The following is a 12,758-nucleotide window of genomic DNA, read 5'->3' on the forward strand; positions in this document are numbered from 1 at the left end:
TTTGTCTTGCCAGGAGAGGTGAGTGGGAAGTTTTAGAAGGAAGAAGTATAAAACGCATGGTGACTTGCTCTTTCCAAGATGGTGGCCTGTCCCACGATTTCTGCCTGGTGTTACCAGTCCAAGATTAAATTTAGGCTTTTTCTGTGATGTCAATTCCTTCTTGAAACATATAAAGATGAGTTCTTAATAAGTGGTGGATGCCTCAGAGAACAGTATTTTCCTTATTTATCTTCGTGTTGATTGCCCACTTACTGCCATTTTGGTTCCTGAATTTTGCCTCGATACCAGATTTCCATTTGTATCTCTTGCTGTATGCCCTGGCTCGGCTCATTTATATGCCCAGATGTCATTTAGAGTTTAGTATCTTGCTTTTCTACTTCAGCATTAATCTTTATTCTAGGTCAAGAGCTACAAGGAGTATTTTTGCCCTTTTGTTGTTTCCTCCTAACTAGGATCCTCTTAATGGGACCCTTGACACCTTTCATTTGTAGTGTTATGTGCAGGGTGGTGCCGTGGCCGTGAGACCCACGTTTTGAGTGGATGTCTTGCATCCTTCCACTGCTGATGTCAGGACCCTGCATTGCAGTGCCTGAAGGACTATTTTCTCTCCCTCTAACTTTCTCATTTTGTTATTCCTGCTCCCCTCTCAGATCCTTTTCTGCCTCTACTCTCTTAATTTACAAATTAAGCTCCATTGCCCGTTTGCTTGCCTTCCAACCTTTTGCGCCATCTACCACCCATTGCTGTATCGGGGTGGTCAATTATGAAGGGTTTTTCAAACTATTCCAAGATAGTGTAATTTCATGCAAAAGGGTATGTGCACTGTGGCCATCTCAAAGTGATTTGTATTTTATTTTAAAGAAAAACATCCCAACGTTCTGTGCGTGAACATGCATGTGGCTCTCTTCTGAATCTCTTTTCTTGAGGTAAAAACAAAACAAAATCCAAGTTGACATCCGTGCATGTGCAGGCATATATCCACATCATACCCAGTCTTCCAACACACCATCTACAAACACCCTTCCCCTCTCTTCATCAATTACACACAACATACAATCCTCACACTCCACCACACATATTACCTCTTCCAGTCATCACAACTAACACAAACTCCCCTGACACACTTCCATCTCCCCTTATATACCTCATATATTCATCTCCAAAACACATCAACATCCCCTGTAATACTCTAATTCCACTCACCAGCACTAACTCACATACAAATCCCTCACCGAAAACCACTACATCAATATCCCCTCTCACTATTCCACAAAAACAATACAGACCACATACATCAGCACGTCAAATCAACACAAACCTTCATTATACTTATCGTCACACCCACTCACACCCTCCTGAGTGCACAAAGAATACAAATCCAGTCCAATCTTTACCTTTACATTCTCACTCTTCACAATCATCTACCACAGGCACCCCAACACAGTAACATTCAGTCACCCGCCTCTCATCCATTACACAATTTAGAGCCTTACATCATGCTCCATATGCTCCTCCACAACCCCTAACACTACTCCTTCCACACTAAACAGATGCAAAAAAAATAAACAACATGCCACTCTTAACAACTTCGCATCCCCTTGTGTATTACATAATAAGGCTACCCTACAAAAAACTGTACACTCTTCATGTCTCTCTCAGCCACCAAGTCCACCACCCACACACACAGACCCAACAAAATGCCTCCTAAACCTGCTGGAAGAGGAACACTATAATGAAAAACAAGACTATTATTACCCTCATACAGTTATCACAACTAACAACACATCTGCTACAAGCTCAAAATATACTGCTCACCGTTCTCCTAAACAAAACAACACCGCCACTAACACACTTTTTCTAAACTGCCAGCTCATAAATGCTCGGTTACTCTAAAAAAACAAGCACCTCATCTACGACCTGCTCGCAGACACACAACCTGACTTACTATTCATAACAGAATCATGATTAGGAGATGACATGGCCCCAGTGTTGCATGAAGCCCTTCCTCCGGACTATCAAACCATCACACAAAACCACATTTGCAAGAGAGGAGGTGGACTAGCTATTATATTGAAACAGAAAATAAATCTCAGTAAAACAGACAACATTTCCATACAAGGTTGTGAAGCCCTCCTCACCAGATGCCACCCTACTCCAACTTCCTCCTGTAACTTTCTCCTCCTTTACAGACCTCCACCTAACAACTCATCATTCCCAGATGCTTTTCTAGATACAGTCTCAAACCTTATTACATTATACTCAAACCTATGCATTCTTGGGGACCTAAACATTTGGTTTGACAAACCCAATATGCCCCATCCAAAAGCTATCACCAATGGCTTAGTCGCATTGAACCTACATCAGATTGTACACAATCCCACACACACCACTGGACACATCCTAAATGTCATTTTTGCTAAGCCTGAACTAGTTACTGTTCATAGCATCACGCCAATCACATGGTCAGACCACCATTTGATAACTTTACGACATAAAACTACACAAATCAACACACCCCACAACTACTTACATACATACATGGAGCAAACTCAATTTTGATGACTTAGAAACACAACTAACAGGCAACACAGATCTAGATACAATTAATTATGTTCCAAAACTTTATGACTGGCTACAGGAAGCTTTTGATATCCTAATACTACTTAGAAAAACTAAACAGGACAAAAGAAAACCAGCACCTTGGAGAAACACAGAACTTAAAAAGATAAAGCAACAAATCAGAAAGTTGCAAGGGACCTGGCTCAAAACAAACAACATAGTCATAAACACAAATAATCAGCAGGTAGGGACAAATTCACCCATTATTTTCAGAAACCAATACTCACTCTTGATTTCATAGGTTAATTCCTTTCCCTTATTTATTTAACTCATTAAACTGAAAGAACAGCAGTAGCTCATCATTGGACAATCTAAATCATATACTACCAACAAGACATAGATATATAAATAACATCACATACATTTATGACAAAAAGATAAATCTAAAAAAATGGCGATGTACCATCGGAGGGTTATGCCCACCATCATTCTTTTACATTGTGTTCACTGTTACAAACTGATAGTAGTAATCCACTAAAATGCGGTGATTGAAGGTTTAGCTGCACCCAGTTGTTAAATACCGATCTGTTTATTTTCAAAGGTATTATGTTGTGCAAAACACCATTTTTTATTTAAATTAATTGACTTCAAAACCCTCAAACTCGCTAAAGATGTGTTGATGCGTTTCGGCCTCTTCAGTCAGGGCCTCATCAGGACTAACAGGGGGCAATGGCATCTCTTTTCTGTTAACCTTAGTAACACTTGCAGATTACCGCATCTACTGTCAAAGGGGTATTTTTATCATTTCAGACAAGTGAGAACGCTCGCTGTCACCGTCTGGGAAGAACCCTCTCGATAGCTCGACTGTTGCTGTTATCAGCAGTATAGCCCTAAGTTTGTATTAATCTGCCACTTTCAGCTGTTCGAAGTATCCTTTAATTTCAAGCGGAGAGCAGGACAATCCCTATTGTTCGCGTCTTTCTCGAGCCAAAACAAACAACAGTCAAGACAAACTGCAGCTCCACAAACTTAACAGAATATACAAATCATCACTCAATAAAGCTAAAAAAAGGTACTACTCAGACATAATTCAAAATGCTTAATCTGCAACCAAAGAATTTTATAAAATTCTCAATGAATTTTGAAAACCTACATGCATGGAAGGAAGTCATCCCACTATTTGAGGTTTCACAAACAAACTGGCAACTCATTACACAACCAAGACAGACACATTAGACTCCTATTTAAAACAGGAGAAAACCATCAGCACCACCCCCTTTCCTAAAATACCCTCTAAGAATAAACCAACCCAGCCTCTACAGCCCTTCAAACAAATATCACAAGGTAAATTTGTGGATTTGGTCAAATGAAGCAGGCCTTCTGGTTGCCCTCTGACCCTTGCCAACCACACAGCTTCAAGAACATTCTTTTATCTACTTCTGCTGCCACACCTGTAAGAAGTATCATCAACAAATTTTTAACTCCAGGAACTTTTCCTGTAGACCTGAAAAATGCATACATACAACCGTTATTAAAGAAAAGAAACATAGACCCACAAGACCCCAACAACTACAGACCAATCACAAATGGACCTTTCCTGGGCAAACTGATAGAAAGAGCAGCATTCACCCAGATGTCACAATTCATTGAAGACAATTCTATACTATCAGACTACCAAACTGGATTCCGCCCAGGAAGAGGCACTGAATCGGCACTCACAGCAATCTGGGATGATTTTAAAAACACAGTCGACCCCAATAGAGTTGCTGAACTACTTCTCGTGGACCTCTCGGCTGCCTTTGATACGGTTGACCATGACACCCTAATTCAAAGACTCCACGAAGCCGGCATAGAAGGGACTGTTCTTGACTGGATTACATCCTACTTTCAAAAAAGGACTAATATCATCTATTCTCCCATCTTCTCATCCAAACCCTACCTCACAAAAGCAGGGGTCCCCCAAGGATCAATCATCTCACCTTTGCTTTTCAACATCTACATGATATCATTACAAAAACTGATTATTGATTTTCATCTCACATGATACAACTATGCAGATGACACACAAATACTACTTAAATTAGAATGTCCCAAAAACATTGAAACACCACTAATCTTCAGTTGCCTCAGACCCGTTGATCAGTGGATGACTTGGAGCCAGCTCAAACTAAATGCCTCCAAAACAGAAATACTCATATGTGGTGACTGGAAAAATTATGACCCACTGTGCGCCTGGCCTGACGATCTCGGACCACCTCCTCAATTATCCAAAGAAGTTAAAAACCTTGGAATCACCATGGACTCTAAATTAACAATGAATGCCCAAGTGGACAAATTAGCACAAACAAGCTTCATCATCTTGAAGACTGTACGACGCATCTTCCCCCACCTCGGATTTCCACACAAGGTGCAGGCTACTATCTCCCTTGTACTAACCAAACTGTATTATGTCAATGGCCTTTACCATGGATCATCTCTATCTATTATGAAAAAACTACAATGTATTCAGAACTCCGCAGCCAGGCTACTATTACATGTAAAGCCACAAGCCCACATCTCCTCTGCCTTGAGAGCACTACACTGGTTACCTGTTGCCAGAAGATGCACCTTCAAGCTGCCTTGTATCACTCACAAAGGTATACATGGAACAGGACCGCTTTTTATCAGAAACAAAATAACCAAATACATTCAACAAAGAAACCACCCCGCCTTAGAACACCACTGTACAAGAAAAAGACTATAGGTGGTACATCCTTCTCCGTTCAAGCAGCCAAACTATGGAATTCATTACCCCCAACTATAAGATACACAGATAACCATCTTGTCTTCAGAAGACTACTCAAGAGTTGTCTCTTTCCTTCATAACCACCATATTCAAACAACTATGGACTGCATATGCCTGTGTTGATAAATATTTTTCATTTGATTATATGTGTATTCTAGATATATATATAGTTTCTTTAGAAAATATGTATCACTACTATGTCATAACAATAAACTACACACATACTCTTTAAACCTGTTCAACTAATGTATATTTATTCACGGTTTAAATATGTAAATGTATATACATATATGTGTGTATATTCATGTGTGTATGTATGTGTGCGTGTGTGTGTGTGTATATATATGCTACGATATGGTGCAGCTGGCTCGGTGAGCTGATTTCATCGCTTTGCAATATATATATATATATATATATATATATATATATATATATTGCAAAGCGATGAAATCAGCTCACCGAGCCAGCTGCACCATATCGTAGCATACCATCGATCACAGTAAAAAAAAAGGAAAGGGAAAAATTATTTCCTAGGAATTCATCTGCTTTATTGTACGCATTGAATACAAGGAATGCTATCACCCATAGAAACTGTCAACGCGTTTCGGCAAACGCCTTCAACCGGACATGTTTCCCCCTACACCAACCACCATTTTAAGGGTGCCACCCGTGAACCATCATCTATTTCCATTATACTTTCATATTCGCGAAGGTGGCAGCCATCTTTAAGTGAGTATATCAGTCGATCTCTAACTGTGCAAATCTCACAAATATTTTTCATGTCTGGTGGTTCATGGAGTTTGTGTACACTTATGATCATATACATCCAATAATACTCACATATGGGACCCCTACAATGTTGATGGTAAACGTATACCTTATAGCATAATTTAACATGTAGAAACTTATTGTATACAAACATCTTCCCAAACATTTATATGTCACCTTAAGAATTAGATTAAGGTATATTTTCACATAAAATCATTTTTCCTTAAGCATCAAAAAATGGTACCACATAAACAGATCTATTTTTCTCACATACAAGAACATGATCATATCTAGAAGGGTTAAATAGCAAAATATCATTCTACATTAAAAATTTATATAAATATGTAGTTTTGCATAAAGCCATATCATAGTATATCACGTAATATAGTTAAGCAAGAAAATCTTATGTTGGTTGAAACTGTGCGTCAATCACTCTACATCAGGGGTATCTAAGTTGAATTTTCTACATGAAATAAAAACAAATATACCACACCATGATGTTACATCAAAATGTCCCTAGCTGTCATGAACTACAACACCAAACTTAATCCTCTTATAGCTGCAGTATGGAATGGAGATCACTGCTAATTTGTAAATGGACTCACTGGTATTACCCAAAGTGCGACGTGCAAATAAAGTGCTAGTGTGTGTTGAGCTAAAGACACTAGTGCAAAAAAGTGCAAATGCAGAGACACTGGTTAATACATCTTGGCAATCGAGAATGTATCTAATAATGTTGCAGCATCGAGATATGTATCTAAACACACCAATTGACATATTGGTACACCTATCGCTAAAATGAGGGATGACAAGAATCTAACTGAACTGTTATTGTTATAGTATATCATAAATGCACATGGAGTTCAGTGTCAAGACTATGACCCCACAGATTCTCGGAGCCCAATAAGAGGATCATCCTAGATTCTGTTTGTCTCAATTCTGATGATCTGTTACCAGCTCTGGGACTTAATTTAATAGATTTAATACCTTAGAAGCCCAGTGAGCTACAGTCACCTCCATGTACTTCCCAAAAACGTTTGGCCAAAGGATAGGTTCTGTCCTGATTCCTAATGGCTCCAAGATGTTGTAGAAATCTTATTTTGAGTTTATGGATGGTACTGCCAACATATTTATTGGTGCAGCCACATTCAATCACATATATAACATATTGAGTATCACATGTGATTCTTTCTTTAATCTCACATTTTCTCCCATCAAATGTGAGATATTCTTGTGTGTTCCGTACAAAGTTGCATGCCGTACAATGGCCACATTTAAAAAATCCTAAGCTTTTCTTAGACAACCAGGACCTATTATCTTTTGGACTAAATAGGCTTCTTGTCAGATGATCTCCCAAAGAATTTGTCTTACGGAAAGTGATCTGTGGATGTTGACCAATCTTACCCTTAATTTCAGGGCCTTGTTGTAAAATGTGCCAATTACGCTGCAAGATGTTTCTTAAAGTTGTGTGTTGTTGGTTAAATTCCAGAAACAGTCTGGGAGTAGACAGATCCGAATCGGAATTATCCAAATTAGCTATGTTCTTAAAAAGTAATTAGTCTCTGTTCTTACTTTTAACCCTGTTATAGGCATCAATCAAAATTTTATATGGATAACCCCTCTTCAAAAATCTTTGGATCATGTCCTCTATAGCTACCCTATAGCCCTCATCATCGGAACATATTCTGCGTGTCCGCAGTAATTGACTGTAGGGTATTCTCCACTTAAGAGCTTTCGGATGACCACTATTACCATGCAGTATAGAAATGCATGATGTTGGTTTACGGTAGACAGTGGTTACCAATATATCATTTTTGATGAACATTTGGACATCTAAAAACTCAATAGATTATCTACTGCAGACTGTTTCAAGACAAATATTTAGCTTGTTGTTGTTAGCATGCCAATATATTCAAGCAACTCTTCTTCTTCGCCATCCCAAATCAAAAACAGGTCATCAATATAATGTACCCATAGTACTACCTTGTCCATTAACCTATCATTTATGTCTGACCAAGCTATCACCTTCTCCCACCATCTGATATAGAGATTGGCATAAGTGGGAGCACAGGAAGCACCCATGGGTGTGCCCTGTTTTTGGAGATAGAATTTGTTGTTAAATAAAAAAACATTGTTTGTCAAACAAAATGATAACATGGACATCAACATCTCACTGTGTTGCAGAAATTCTAAGGTACGTGTTTTAAGAAAATATCTGCATGCTTCCAAACCAAACTCATGCTTAATCGATGTATGAAGCGAGGCAACATCCATGGTGACCATCAAGTAACTTTTCTGCCATGGCATAATATGAATCTTTGCTGAAAAATCATTAGTATCACACAGATAAGATGATAGTTCAGTTACATATGGACATAAGAAAATAACCAAATATCTTGAGGTATTTTCCAAAAGAGACAAGTTCATGCTCACAATGGGTCATCCAGGGGGATGTTGTACATTTTTGTGCTTTTTTTGGCAGGAAATAAATGCAGGGAATTTGGGGAAAATCAGTTTTTGAATACAAATATTGATTTTGATCAATCAGATTCTCAGCAAACCAGTGTTCTAACAAATCATGATATATCTTCTGATACTGTCCAATCGGATTACTGCGCCGCTTCTCATAATGACTCTATTTTGTTAATTGTCGCTGCCCCTCCTATATATTGTCATCCATTTCCATAATGACAATATTGCCACCTTTATCGGAAGGTTTGATGATGATGGAGTTATTGGCTTTCAGGGAATTTAAATCCCTCCGATCTCTTGGGGTGAAATTACTGGAAAAGTCTCCATTGAATTTAGTGTTGTTAATTTTACAATTCATACGGAATTTTTCTATATCCCCCACCGTGGGTTCATGAAATACATCAATCAAATTACCACTAGGTAGTTGGGGATTAAATCTACTAGATGGTCTCAACATGCTGTTACCAGTCAGATTTATAGTGAAGCCCATGGTTTTCAAAATTTCACCATCCACACATTCAGTGTTGCAAGTTATCAAATTCCCTGTTGTTTCCTCAGCTAGGTCATTAATCAAAACTAGCTCTGAAGTGTCTTCAATGGTAAAACCTGAAAATTCAGGATTAGCAATTTTCAAATTGGAACCAGAGTCAATGGATTTGCTAGACAAATGTTTCCTAAAACGTAATTTGGGAACAAATTTGTATAATTCGATACGTGTTTTTTTACATAATCCCACTTTATTGTAGGACAGAAACTCAATCCTAAATTCAAAATACGTTGTTGATTGGGTGTAAGACTAGTATTTGAAATGTTCACAATAATATTAGATTTCTCCGACAACTTGTCTGATATAATAAATTGATTTAGTCTTGATGTTTGTTGCTTTTTCCTCTTCCCCCTCCTCGTCTTGTACCTCCCCGTCCTCGGCTTTTGCTTGGATGTACCATGGCCATTTGCATCATTCGGATCTCCCCCTGAAAATCCAACTTGTTCAGTGGTGCCTCATCAGCTGAGGAACTTGGGTCTGAGCTCACATCTTTGAGCTGTAAATTCACATTCTCTCTAATATCCATTTTGTCCTTAATTCTCAAGGTGTCATGTTTACATGCAAAAGTGTAGATTCTACTGTGTTCATAATCCAATTTGTCTCTGTGAAACTTGTGAGCCTTACGTATCTTTATTTCATCTTCCTTCTTTTTGATGTGTTCTTCCATTTTCTCCAATAATGCTGAGACTTCTTGCTGATTAGAAATGCCCTCAAGTTCTTTAAACAAGATTTCTATGCTGTTCATTTGTGATGCCATACGTCTTTTGGCTTGGGTAATCAACGTACCCATTAGCTTGCGGGAGCATACCGCAGTGAGAGTTCTCCATTCTTCCAATAAATCTGGATCCATATCACCTAAACTAGGTAATATCAGAATGCACAATCCTCTTGGTATTCTATCATTTTCCATGTACTTGGTGAGTAATGTCGTTTCCCATGATTTTTTAAGTTCCGAAATATGTGCTTTTTCAAGATCTTTGATGATAATGGCACTAGTGTGCAATCTCGTGATGGCAGATATGTTCGCATCTGGATTCCGATGGGTATCGGGTATTGGTACCGTTCGCTCCCATAATACCCTACGTTCAGCCATATCATTGACCTAATCGTGTGTCACTAAATATTCAAATAATGTCTTTTGTAATGGAACAACACTGCTGATCTCAACTGTAGAATATCAAACATCCACAGAAACCAGAGGAGTCACAGGCACCCAGGAATGTTCAGAACAGTTTCATATCCGAACATGAGTGAAAAACGAAGACGTGCTGGAAGAAAGGGAGTGGGATAGCGTATGTTTCCACCTAATCTTCCATAGAGTAAAGCAGACGCACATATATATATATATATATATATATATATATATATATATATATATACACATATATATATATATATATATATATATATATATATATAAGAATGTTATTCTATGCTTAACATGTTCATAGGTCATTGCATAGCTCCTAGATAAGTTGTCATATTAGATACTTATGAATCCCTGCTCTCATTTCATATCACACTGATCAAATGTTTAATATCATAGGTATTTGGCTATTGAGTAGATGTCTGTGTTTATACAATACTACTTTACTTTTCATATTATACCCAATATTATATTCCTTGGACATATATTCCCTCACTATGTACTCAAATATCTATTTATTTATTACTCTAGTCGTAATGTACTAGAGAAACAATTAAATAAAAACAAAATAAAATCTCTAAATAAAATTCAAATTATAAATACATCTATATAAATATATATATATTAATAATCATAAAGAATAAATACATAACGATAGAAAATGTGTATATATATATATATATATATATATATATATATATATATATATATATACATATATAACATTATAAATAAAAATTATTATATTTTTACTCTCTTGTAAGCTTTACTTTGTCTACCCATCACCATATGTCATGTCTCTATCAATCTATTCTCCATTCCCACTCTGACTCATCCCAAATCCATTCTACTACTTTCATCTCCTAAATAACCCTGCCTGAGCTCTTCCCTCCTCTTCCACATCTAACTCACCCAAACCTCAGTTTACTACCATGATCTCCCAAACAACCCTACTAAATTCTCCCTCATTTATCTCACCTTTAATTCATCCAAAACCCCTCATGCTACTATGATCTTCCTAACCCTTTCCTTAGACTCTTCCCTCCTCCATCCATTCTTTACTCCTCCCAAGCCTAAATCCTATTACTATAAACTCCCAATTAACACTTCTGGATTCTTCCCTCCTCCACCCCTCCATTACTACAGTCAATCCAACTAACAAACTCACATATCTGCTGCTCAAATTAACTCATAGTAATACTAGACACTGTATTCATATTTCCCCATACTAATCCACCACTAATTCCGTTTGGGTTCCGGGGTAGCATGCTACTCGCCAAAAAGCGCTTTGACGCCTTGTCAGGGATAGTAAGCACTATATAAATACTATTACAATACAATACAATACAATTCAGTGCAACCATCTTGGAAAGAATTTTCAAAGACTGTAGTGCTTGTGAGAGCATGGTGTCCACATTGTTTTTCATTTTAATATCAAAGAAAAGGCATTTCGAGATGTCTGTCATTTGTGCACACACCTGCAATTACATTTCCCCCACTTCCAAATGTTTTCTTCTTAATTTTCAAGGAAAACATTTCCACAATGGCCACTCGTGTGCACAGGCACTGCAACCATCTGAGGGGAAAGATTTGCTAAAGCTGATAGAGCTGCATTTGGCTGTAATATGCGAAAACACCAATGCTTTTTGTTTGAAGTTAATATCGGAAATTCAAGTTTATCATGGCAAAAGACATAACAGAGTTGCACATCAGATTAAAAATTGTGATGTGAATGATGAAGTACGACAGTTTTGCAATTAGCATACCAAAGAGTTCTCAGTAGGTGCACACTACACGAAGGGGATTGTTATGAAGCCCCTGAAGCTGTATCCTGCATTGGTGCATTGATTTGCCCCAGCATGTGGGTAAAGTCATGGACTGTATCAGCCTATAGGGGCCTCTCCCTCCCCATTAAAGCGCAAGCTGGATGCCATTTGCACAGTGAAAGATGGAACAGCTTCTTCAAACAGTTGCTTTGTCTTTTATTAATGCCCTGCCCAAGGGACAGCGTGAGTTCATGGCGGCCCACTGGGAGGCACTTTATCAGTAGTATTTAATATACTCCCTCTGTCTGCACCTGGAGCACCTTGTAAAGGTACACCAAGGAACGGACAGGGGCAGTGTGCTCTTACTGTAAAACGCCCTTGGCTCATGATATGGTCCATGGTGCTCTTTGGACTGCCACCACAGATTAAAGCATGTGCCACCCAGCGGTGCTTAATTTGTAAATAAAAATGTGCCAGTGCCCAAAGCCCTCCTCTTAAACACGCGGCTGCTGCAATTAAATGTGCAAACACGGAATACTGAGGCAGCGTAATCCTAACGCCATCCCGGGCCTCTTCAATCCATTTAAACCCCCCCCTACCCCTTCACCCCACCTCCGCAGCTTTCTGCCATTGTGACGCTTTTTTGTTTTTCTTTTCCTCCGTCTTTCCCATGTGTCTTTTGCTCACAGTAAATGCTTGAGGCAGAAAAATAAG

Source organism: Pleurodeles waltl, chromosome 11, assembly GCF_031143425.1.
Source record: "Pleurodeles waltl isolate 20211129_DDA chromosome 11, aPleWal1.hap1.20221129, whole genome shotgun sequence".
NCBI classification, from domain to species: domain Eukaryota; kingdom Metazoa; phylum Chordata; class Amphibia; order Caudata; family Salamandridae; genus Pleurodeles; species Pleurodeles waltl.